The sequence below is a fragment of the Oryx dammah genome, unplaced genomic scaffold (genome assembly GCF_014754425.2).
Source record: "Oryx dammah isolate SB20612 unplaced genomic scaffold, SCBI_Odam_1.1 HiC_scaffold_17, whole genome shotgun sequence".
Lineage (NCBI taxonomy): Eukaryota > Metazoa > Chordata > Mammalia > Artiodactyla > Bovidae > Oryx > Oryx dammah.
The window spans coordinates 821,895-832,183 of NW_024070201.1; the positions used below are offsets into that span (position 1 = coordinate 821,895).

At 38.1% G+C, this 10,289-nt stretch overlaps 1 pseudogene; it reads right to left on the reverse strand.

Moving 5' to 3' along the window:
* Positions 1 to 299: 299 nt before the first annotated feature.
* LOC120876121 lies at positions 300 to 7,503 on the reverse strand (annotated as a pseudogene).
* Between the last annotated feature and the right edge of the window lie 2,786 nt (positions 7,504 to 10,289).

The following is a 10,289-nucleotide window of genomic DNA, read 5'->3' on the forward strand; positions in this document are numbered from 1 at the left end:
ACTATACATGACTGACGTGCATGTATAGTCAAATAAAAGTTTGAAAATAGAAGGTAATATGTTATTCAGTTTCTCAGCATTTTAAGGCATAAAATGTGCATGATTTATTTTATCTTTTTTCAATCGGATGCTAAATATGTGATGTAACTTTTTTTTTTACCACATAGTTTGGCTATTTTGCATAAACATAGTCCTTAATTGTTAAGACAGATGAAGGAGGGTAAGAATAATGATTAAAATTATGTAAGGTGCCAGTGTAGAAACATAGAACAACAGACAGGATATACTTTTTGTGTGTGTGTCTTTTTCACTTATCTCTCCTAGCAGAGGTGATGAGAATGGATCTTATTCCCAGCCATGGTCTCACAGAACATCGTCATGAAACGCCAAAAAGCTTCAGAAAAGTTACTTTCTTTCCAGAAGTACAAGACGATGCCAACTTTCCTTCCTCTCCATGTTTCTCAGCATGTAGATCAGAGGGTTGAACACTGGGGCAATGATGATGTAAAAAAGAGCTAACATTTTATCTTCTGGAAAGTTATGGCTTGTCTGATGTAAATGAATGATGCAGGTGTGAAAAACAGGACTACAACTGTGATATGAGAACTGCCAGTGGAGAAAGCTTTGTTGTGGCTCTGCATGGAATATGCCTTGATTCCGAACAATATAAAAAAGTAAGACAGTATCAAGACAGCAAAGGTCACCAAAACAACTAGACCTGAATTAGCAATCAGTAAGAAACTTATGCACGTATTCAAGCAGGCCAGATTCAGCAAAGAATACACCTCACAGAAGTAGTGATCTAACTCATTGGGGCCACAGAAGGGTAAGAAGATGGTGAAAAGAAACTGACTGGCAGAGTGTATAAATGCCCCAGTACAGCAGGCAATGATGATGGCATTACACCTCTGCCTGCTCATGCCGATGGTGTAGTGCAGGGGCTTACAGATGGCCACCTAATGGTCATAGGCCATTCCAGTGAGATTAAAGATCTCAATGCCTCGAAAGAAATGCATGGTAAAGAGCTGTGCCATGCAGTTCCTATAGGAAATGGTCCTGATTACTGAAAGTAGATCAGTTATTAGCTTGGCTATCACCATAGATGTGTAGCAAAGGACACAGTTCAGTTCAGTTCAGTCACTCAGTCATGTCCAACTCTTTGCAACTCCATGAATAGGAGCATGCCAGGCCTTCCTGTCCATCACCTAATCCTGGAGTTCACTCAAACTCATGTCCATCGAATCTGTGATGCCATCCAGCCATCTCAACCTCTGGCATCTCTTTCTCCTTCTGCCCCCAATCCCTCCCAGCATCAGAGTCTTTTCCAGTCAACTATTCGCATGAGGTGGCCAAAGTACTGGAATTGCAACTGTAACATCATTCCTTCCAAAGAAATCACAGGACTGATCTCCTTCAGCATGGACTGGTTGGATCTCCTTGCAGTCCAAGGGACTCTCAAGTGTCTTCTCCAACACCATAGTTAAAAAGCATGAATTTTTCTGCTCTCAGCATTCTTCACAGTCCAACTCTCACATTCATACATGACCACTGGAAAAACCATAGCCTGATTCAGTTCAGTTCAGTTCAGTCACTCTGTCGTGTCTGACTCTTTGTGACCCCATGAATCGCATCACGGCAGGCCTCCCTGTTTATCACAATCATTCGGAGTTCACTCAGACTCACATCCATCAAGTCCGTGATGCCATCCAGCCATCTCATCCTCTGTCGTCCCCTTCTCCTTCTGCGCCCAATCCCTCCCAGCATTAGAATTTTTTCCAATGAGTCAACTTTTCTCATGAAGTGGCCAAAGTACTGGAGTTTCAGCTTTAGCATCATTCCTTCCAAAGAAATCCCAGGGCTGATCTCCTTCAGACTGGTTGGATCTCCTTGCAGTCCAAGAGACTCTCAAGAGTCTTCTCCAGCACCACAGTTTAAAAGCATCAATTCTTTGGCGCTCAGCCTTCTTCACACTCCAACATTCACATCCATACATTACCACAGGAAAAACCATAGCCTTGACTAGACGGACCTTAGTCGGCAAAGTAATGTCTCTGCTTTTCAATATGCTACCTAGGTTGGTCATAACTTTTCTTCCAAGGAGTAAGCGTCTTTTGATTTCATGGCTGCAGTCACCATCTTCAGTGAATCTGGAGCCCCCAATAATAAAGTCTGACACCGTTTCCACAGTTTCCCCACTTATTTCCCATGAGGTGATGGGACCGGATGCCATGATCTTCGTTTTCTGAATGTTGAGCTTTAGGCCAACTTTTTCAGTCTCCTCTTTCACTTTCATCAAGAGGCTTTTTAGCTCCTCTTCACTTTCTGCCATAAGGGTGGTGTCATCTGCATATCTGAGGTTATTGATATTCTCCCGGCAATCTTGATTCCAGCTTGTGTTTGTTCCAGTCCAGTGTTTCTCATGATGTACTCTGCATATGAGTTAAATAAGTACTGTGACAATATAAAGCCTTGACATACTCCTTTTCCTATTTGGAACCAGTCTGTTGTTCCATGTTCAGTTCTTACTGTTGCTTCCTGACCTGCATACAGATTTCTCAAGAGGTAGGTCAGGTGGCTTGGTATTCCCATCTCTTTCAGAATTTTCCACAGTTTATTGTGATCCACACAGTCAAAGTCTTCGGCATAGTCAATAAAGCAGAAATAGATGTTTTTCTGGAACTCTCTTGCTTTTTCCATGACCCAGCGGATGTTGGCAATTTGATCTCTGGTTCCTCTGCCTTTTCGAAATCCAGCTTGAACATCATGGTTCACGTATTGCTGAAGCCTGGCTTGGAGAATTTTGAGCATTACTTTACTAGCATGTGAGATGAGTGCAACTGTGTGGTAGCTTGAGCATGCTTTGGCATTGCCTTTCTTTGGAATTGGAATGAAAAATGAGCTTTTCCAGTCCTGTGGCTAGTGCTGAGTTTTCAAAATTTGCAGGCATATTGAGTGCAGCACTTTCACAGCATCCTCTTTTAGGATTTGAATCAGCTCAATTGGAATTCCATCACCTCCACTAGCTTTGTTCATAGTGATGCTTTCTAAGGCCCACTTGACTTCACATTCCAAGATGTCTGGTTCTAGATTAGTGATCACATCATCATGACTATCTTGGTCATGAAGATCTTTTTTGTACAGTTCTTCCACGTATTCTTGCCACCTCTTCTTAATATCTTCTGCTTCTGTTATGTCTATACCTTTTCTGTCCTTTATCTAGCCCATCTTTATATGAAATGTTCCCTTGGTATCTCTAATTTTTTTGAAGAGATCTCTAGTCTTTCCCAACCTGTTGTTTTCCTCTATTTCTTTGCATTGTTCGCTGAAGAAGGCTTTCTTTTCTCTTCTTGCTATTCTTTGGAACTCTGCATTCAGATGCTTATATCTTTCCTTTTCTCCTTGGCTTTTCACCTCTCTTCTCTTCACAGCTATTTGTAAGGCCTCCCCAGGCAGCCATTTTGCTTTTTTGCATTTCTTTTCCATGGGGATCGTCTTGATCCCTGTCTCCTGTACAATGTCACGAACCTCCATCCATAGTTCATCAGGCACCCTATCTATCAGATCTAGGCCCTTAAATCTGTTTCTCATTTCCACTGTATAATCATAAGGGATTTGATTTAGGTCATACCTAAATTGTCTAGCAGTTTTCCTTACTTTCTTCAATTTCAGTCTGAATTTGATAATAAGGAGTTCATGATCTGAGCCACAGTCAGCTCCTGGTCTTGTTTTTGTTGACTGTATAGAGCTTCTCTGTCTTTGGCTGCATAGAATATAATCAATCTGATTTCAGTATTGACCATCTGGTGATGTCCATGTGTAGAGTATTCTCCTGTGTTGTTGGAAGAGGGTGTTTGCTATGACCAGTGCATTTTCTTGACAAAACTCTATTAGTCTTTGCCCTGCTTCATTCTGCATTCCAAGGCCAAATTTTCCTGTTACTCCAGGTGTTTCTTGACTTACTACTTTTCATTCCAGGCCCCTATAATTAAAAGGACATCTTTTTTGAGTGTTAGTTCTAAAAGGTCTTGTAGGTCTTCATAAAACCGTTCAACTTCAGCTTCTTCAGCACTACTGGTTGAGGCAAAGACTTGGGTAACTATGATATTGAATGTTTTGCCTTGGAGATGAACAGAGATCATTCTGTCATTTTTGAGATTGCATCCAAGTACTGCATTTCGGACTCTTTTGTTGACCATGATGGCTACTCCATTTCTTCTGAGGGATTCCTGCCCGCAGTAGTAGATATAATCGTCATCTGAGTTAAATTCACCCATTCCAGTCCATTTTAGTTCACTGATTCCTAGAATGTTGATGTTCACCCTTGCCATCTCTTGTTTGGCCACTTCCAATTTGCCTTGATTCATGGACCTGACATTCCAGATTCCTATGCAATATTGCTCTTTACAGCATCGGATCTTGCTTCTATCACCAGTCACATCCAAAACTGGGTATTGTTTTTGCTTTGGCTCTATCCCTTCGTTCTTTCTGTAGTTATTTCTCCTCTGATCTCCAGTTGCATATTGGTCGCCTAATGACCTGGGGAGTTCCTCTTTTGATATCCTATCATATTGCCTTTTCATACTGTTCATGGGGTTCTCAAGGCAAGAATATTGAAGTGGCTTGCAATTCCCTTCTCTAGTGGACCACGTTTTGTCAGACCTCTCCACCATGACCCGCTGGTCTTGGGTTGCCCCGCAGGCATGGCTTGGTTTCATTGAGTTAGACAAGGCTATGGTCCTACTGTGATTAGATTGACTAGTTTTCTGTGAGTATGGTTTCAGTGTGTCTGCCCTCTGATGCCCTCTTGCAACACCTACCATCTTACTTGGGATTCTCTTACCTTGGACGTGGGGATATCTCTTCATGGCTGCTCCAGCAAAGCACAGCCACTGCTCCTTACCTTGGATGAGTGGTATCTCCTTAACACCACCGTTCCTGACTTTCAACATGGGATGGCTCCTCTAGGCCCTCCTTCGCCTGCAGACTATTATTGATAAAGTAATGTTTTTGCTTTTTAATACGCTATATAGGTTGATCATAACTTTCTTTCAAAGGAGTAAGAGACTTTTAATTTCATAACTTATATGCAGAGTACATCATGGGAAATGCTGGGTTGGAAGAAGCACAAGCTGGAATCAAGATTGCTGGGAGAAATATCAATAACCACAGATATGCAGATGACACCATCCTTATGACAGAAAGTGAAGAGGAACTAAAAAGTATCTTGATGAAAGTGAAACAGGAGAGTGAAAAAGTTGGCTTAAAGCTCAGCATTCAGAAAATGAAGATCATGGCATCTGGTCCCATCACTTCATAGGAAATAAATGGGGAAACAGTGGAAACAGTGTCAGACTTTATTTTTGGGGGGCTCCAAAATCACTGCAGATGGTGACTGCAGCCATAAAATTAAAAGACACTTACTCCTTGGAAGAAAAGTTATGACCAACCTAGATAGCATATTCAAAAGCATAGACATTACTTTGCCAACAAAGTTCCATCTAGTCAAGGCTATGGCATTTCCAGTGGTCATGTATAGATGTGAGAGTTGGACTGTGAAGAAAGCTGAGCACCAAAGAATTGATGAGTTTGAACTGTGGTGTTGGAGAAGACCTTTGAGAGTCCCTTGGACTGCAAGGAGATCCAACCAGTCCATGCTGGAGGAGATCAGCCCTGGATGTTCTTTGGAAGGAATGATGCTAAAGCTGAAACTCCATTATTTTGGCCACCTCATGAGAAGTGTTGACTCATTGGAAAAGACTCTGATATTGGAGGGATTGGGGACAGGAGAAGGGCCAACAGAGGATGAGATGGCTGGATGCATCACTGACTCGATGGACATGAGTCTGGGTGAACTCCGGGAGTTGGTGCTGGACAGGGAGATCTGGCGTGCTGCGATTCATGGGGTCACAAAAACTCGGGCATGACTGAGATACTGAACTTAACTGAACTGAGTCACCATCTGCAGTGATTTTGGAGCCCCCTCAAAAAAAGTCTGACACTCTTTCTTCGGTTTCCCCATCTATTTCCCATGAAGTGATCAACCAGATTCCATGATCTTAGTTTCTGAATGTTGAGCTTTTAGCCAACTTTTTCACTCTCCTCTTTCACTTTCATCAAGAGGCTTTTTAGTTCCTCTTCACTTTCTGCCATAAGAGTGGTGTTATCTGCATATCTGAGGTTATTTGATATTTCTCCCGGTAATCTTGATTCCAGCTTGTGTTTCTTCCAGTCCAGCGTTTCTTATGATGTACTCTGCATATAAGTTAAACAAGCAGGGTGACAATATACAGCCTTGACGCACTCCTTTTTCCATTTAGAAACGGTCTGTTGTTCCATGTCCAGTCCTAACTGTTGCTTCCTGACCTGCATACAGATTTCTCAAGAGGTAGGTCAGGTGGTCTCTTATTTCCATCTCTTTCAGAATTTTTCCACAGTTTATTGTGATCCACACAGTCAAAGGCTTTGGCATAGTCAATAAAGCAGAAATAGATATTTTGCTGGAACTCTCTTGCTTTCTCCATGATCCAGCGGATGTTGGCAATTTGATCTCTGGTTCCTCTGCCTTTTCTAAAACCAGCTTGAACATCAGGAAGTTCACAGTTCACGTATTTCTGAAGCCTGGCTTGGAGAATTTTGAGCATTACTTTACTAGCATGTGAGACGAGTGCAATTGTGCAGTAGTTTGAGCATTTTTTTTTTTTTGGCATTGCCTTTCTTTTGAATGAGAATGAAAACTGACCTTTTCCAGTCCTGTGGCCACTGCTGAGTTTTCCAAATTTCCTGGCATATTGAGTGCAGCACTTTCACAGCATCCTCTTTCAGGATTTGAAATAACTCAACTGGAATTCCATCCCCTCCACTAGCTTTGTCCATGGTGCTGCTTCCTAAGGCCTACTTGACTTCACATTTCAGCATGTCTGGCTCTAGGTGAGTGAGCAAACCATCGTGATTATCTGGGTTGTGAAGATCTTTTTTGTGCAGTTCTGTGTATTCTTGCCACTTCTTCTTAGTATCTTTTGCTTCTGTTAGTTCCATACCATTTCTGTCCTTTATTGAGCCCATCTTTACATGAATGTTTCCCTTTGTAGCTCTAATTTTTTTTTTTTTTGAAGAAATCTCTAGTCTTTCCCATTCTGTTGTTTTCCTCTATTCCTTTTCATTGATCACTGAGGAAGGCTTTGTTACCTTTCCTTGCTATTCTTTGGAACTCGACATTTCGATGCTTATATCTTGCCTTTTCTCCTTTGCTTTTCACTTCTCTTCTTTTCACAGCTATTTGTATTGCCTCCTCAGACAACCATTTTGCTTTGAGGGATAATAAAGGAAAAAATACATGGGTTGCTCAATGAGCTGACTGCAGGTGATAGAAATCATGACGAGCACATTTCGTATCCAAATAGCAATGTAGCAAAATAAAAACAAGATGAAGCAAAAGATTTCAGTGTTCTTGTTTTTGGAAAGTTTCAAAAGAATAAATGCAGTGACATTATTGCATTTTTCCATGGTTAGTTTGATGGAACACGTAAATCACCTGAAATGATATAATTCATGAACCAATATTTAGAAGTGCTTATTGAGAAGAGGATCCTATGATTTTAAAGGCATTAATTATTAGTAGGTTTAATAGGACTCATTTAAGTGTCTCTGAATAAAATCAGATACTCAAAATACTCCCTACTAAGAATCTGTGTTAATGTATACTGACTGATTTATGTTAGTTCTTCCAGCAAATTGTGATCAGCAACTGTGTTAGTCGACATGAATGTCTTTTATCAATCCACAATAGAGTTTTGAATGCTTCTGAAAAGATGACAGTGGTTGGTTAACAATGTGCTCCATCAAAAACTTTTAAAATAATAAATCATAAAAATAAGTTAGGATAAATTATTTTAAGATGTTTTCATGGTGTCTTCATTTTCATACTATATATTTTCATAATCAGCCTCATACTTGGCTTCTTGATCAATTTCTGTTTAGATGTACTGTTCAATTCTCCCTATGATGAATAAGTTAACTTTGTTACCTACATGGTGAATAATTGCATTGTAATAGAGATAGAATTTTAAAATAAATAAAATTTGTTTCCATAGCAGAATTTTAAGATCTTTGCTAAATTAAAATAAACTAATTTTAGGAATTTGTTTAAAGATAAATTTATTGAGAAGTAGCTTCTGATCAGTCCCCATATCAGACCATGGTATATTAGCCAGTAAGTAGAAAGGCTGTTCATTTCAATTTGAATAAAATAATAATGTTGAATATACTACTAGCTTGAAGCATTCACTATATAGTTCAAATATGCCTTTTATCATGACTAAAAATATTAAAGCATTTATATAATTTTAAATTTCTTTCTAAAGAAAAATTAGGAATAATATCAGAAAAGTCAATTCATCAATTTGCATTTATTAGGAGTTTACTAAAATTTTTCCTTGAAGGTTAGGTGTCTTTTTATCCAGAAGGCTACAGCTATTCTTAATTTCCTACTTGGTATTCTTCCTTGATTCATCTTCCTCATTGACATAAGAGTACTATGATTAACTTCACATATTTTAATGTCTTTAAAAATAATGATTACAATCTAATCATTCATTATATTTTTGGGATATCCCTCGTTATATGTCTTAACTAAGCCACTAAATTCAGACATAAATTCTGCAAGGTAGTTAATGTATTTAATCTTTAAAAAAAAAAAAACAAAACCCAAAAATTATTCTTAGGATTCAGATTGACTCTGGGACAATTTTGATCACAGGTGAGAAAGATTTTTTAAAAAATCATAAAACAGTGTACACATGGCAAGATGAGTGTGTTAAAATAAATGTACACAGAAATAAATTATGTTCAGGGGTTAAATAATTGTTTATAATAACATATCTAGTATGCAGCACACTAGGGTTTATTTCTGACTTCATTGCCTATTTTACAACATTTCAAAAAGGAAAAACAAAGATAAAGCAAAGCAAAACCAATACAGAATTGTAAAGTAAAAATTAAAAATAAATAAATAAATTAAAAAAAAAAAAATAAAGCAAAGCAACAAGATAGATTTAACATTAACCCCACTTCACCGAACTCTGAAATTTGCATAGATTTCTTAAACCTTCTAGATAAAACTATGATACCTCATGAATCAATCATTGTTCCATTTTAGTCACAAAAACTTAAATTTTAAAAATGTGTAAATGGAAACACAGAACATAGGCTAAAGTCTCTATGAGAAACCACAAACCAAGTCATAAATAAGCCACTCAAAAATGTAACAAGCATACAGTTCATCTTCTGTAGGAAGCAATTTCATATTCTTTCAAGTGAGAGCACTAACAGTGCATCTCAACTCTTAGCTATGTAAAATAATAGGCAGGAGAAATGTATTTAGGAGCATGTCCTAACATTGCCACTTATATCTGTGAACTTGAAAACTCCTGGCTCTGTGAAATGAAGAAATTAGCTTCATTGTTTTAATAGCCCTTTCCATTATTATGTCTTTTTCAGAGTAAAAATTAGCTTAATATTGCTTAAAGTTTTACTGACCTTCTTTGAGTTATAACAATGTGTCTTTTTTTTTAATATGCAGTCATCCTGCAGTATTATTTTATGACTTTGATCTTATTTTTCCAGAATCTGTTATTCCACCCTCAGTTTACTCTCAGGTCCTCCTTGAATTTCCTGGTCCCTTAATCAAAAACTTTCCTAGGCTATAGAATTCACAATAAAGCATATTTTAAAAGCAACAGCTAATTAATATTTTTTAACCCAGTAGTTAAAAATAAATATTGCAAGAAATACCACATGTTTATGGAAGCTCCTGTCAAGGAAGAAAAAGACATAATTTACTCACATATTTTCCTCTGCACTTATTTTGAATCTATTCTTCTTGTATAGTTTCTGTCCTGTCTTCATTGAAATAATAGTCATCCTTTACCTGCTCAAGTGATTTCCTTTCAAGTTTCTAATTTGAATGCTACTGCTGAGTTTCACTTTCTAATTTTCCCCATCTGTAAATAAAGAGTACAACATTTACATAATTTAGTAACTACTGTCAAATCAAATCAAATAAATGATGGGGGTTTATTCCACAGGAAAAAAAAAAGCTTGAGGGTAAGAAGAGTATTTTTTTATCCAAAACTAGTCAAATGGAGTTTTATAGACTCTCTATTTATATTACCACATCATTCCTGAGGGGTTTAGGCACAAAACTCTGTAAAGTTTTAAGTAAACTTTATATCCTTAAGGTACATATATTTCTTCCCAAAAGGTTGCTTACTTAGTTCAAGTTAATCATGTAT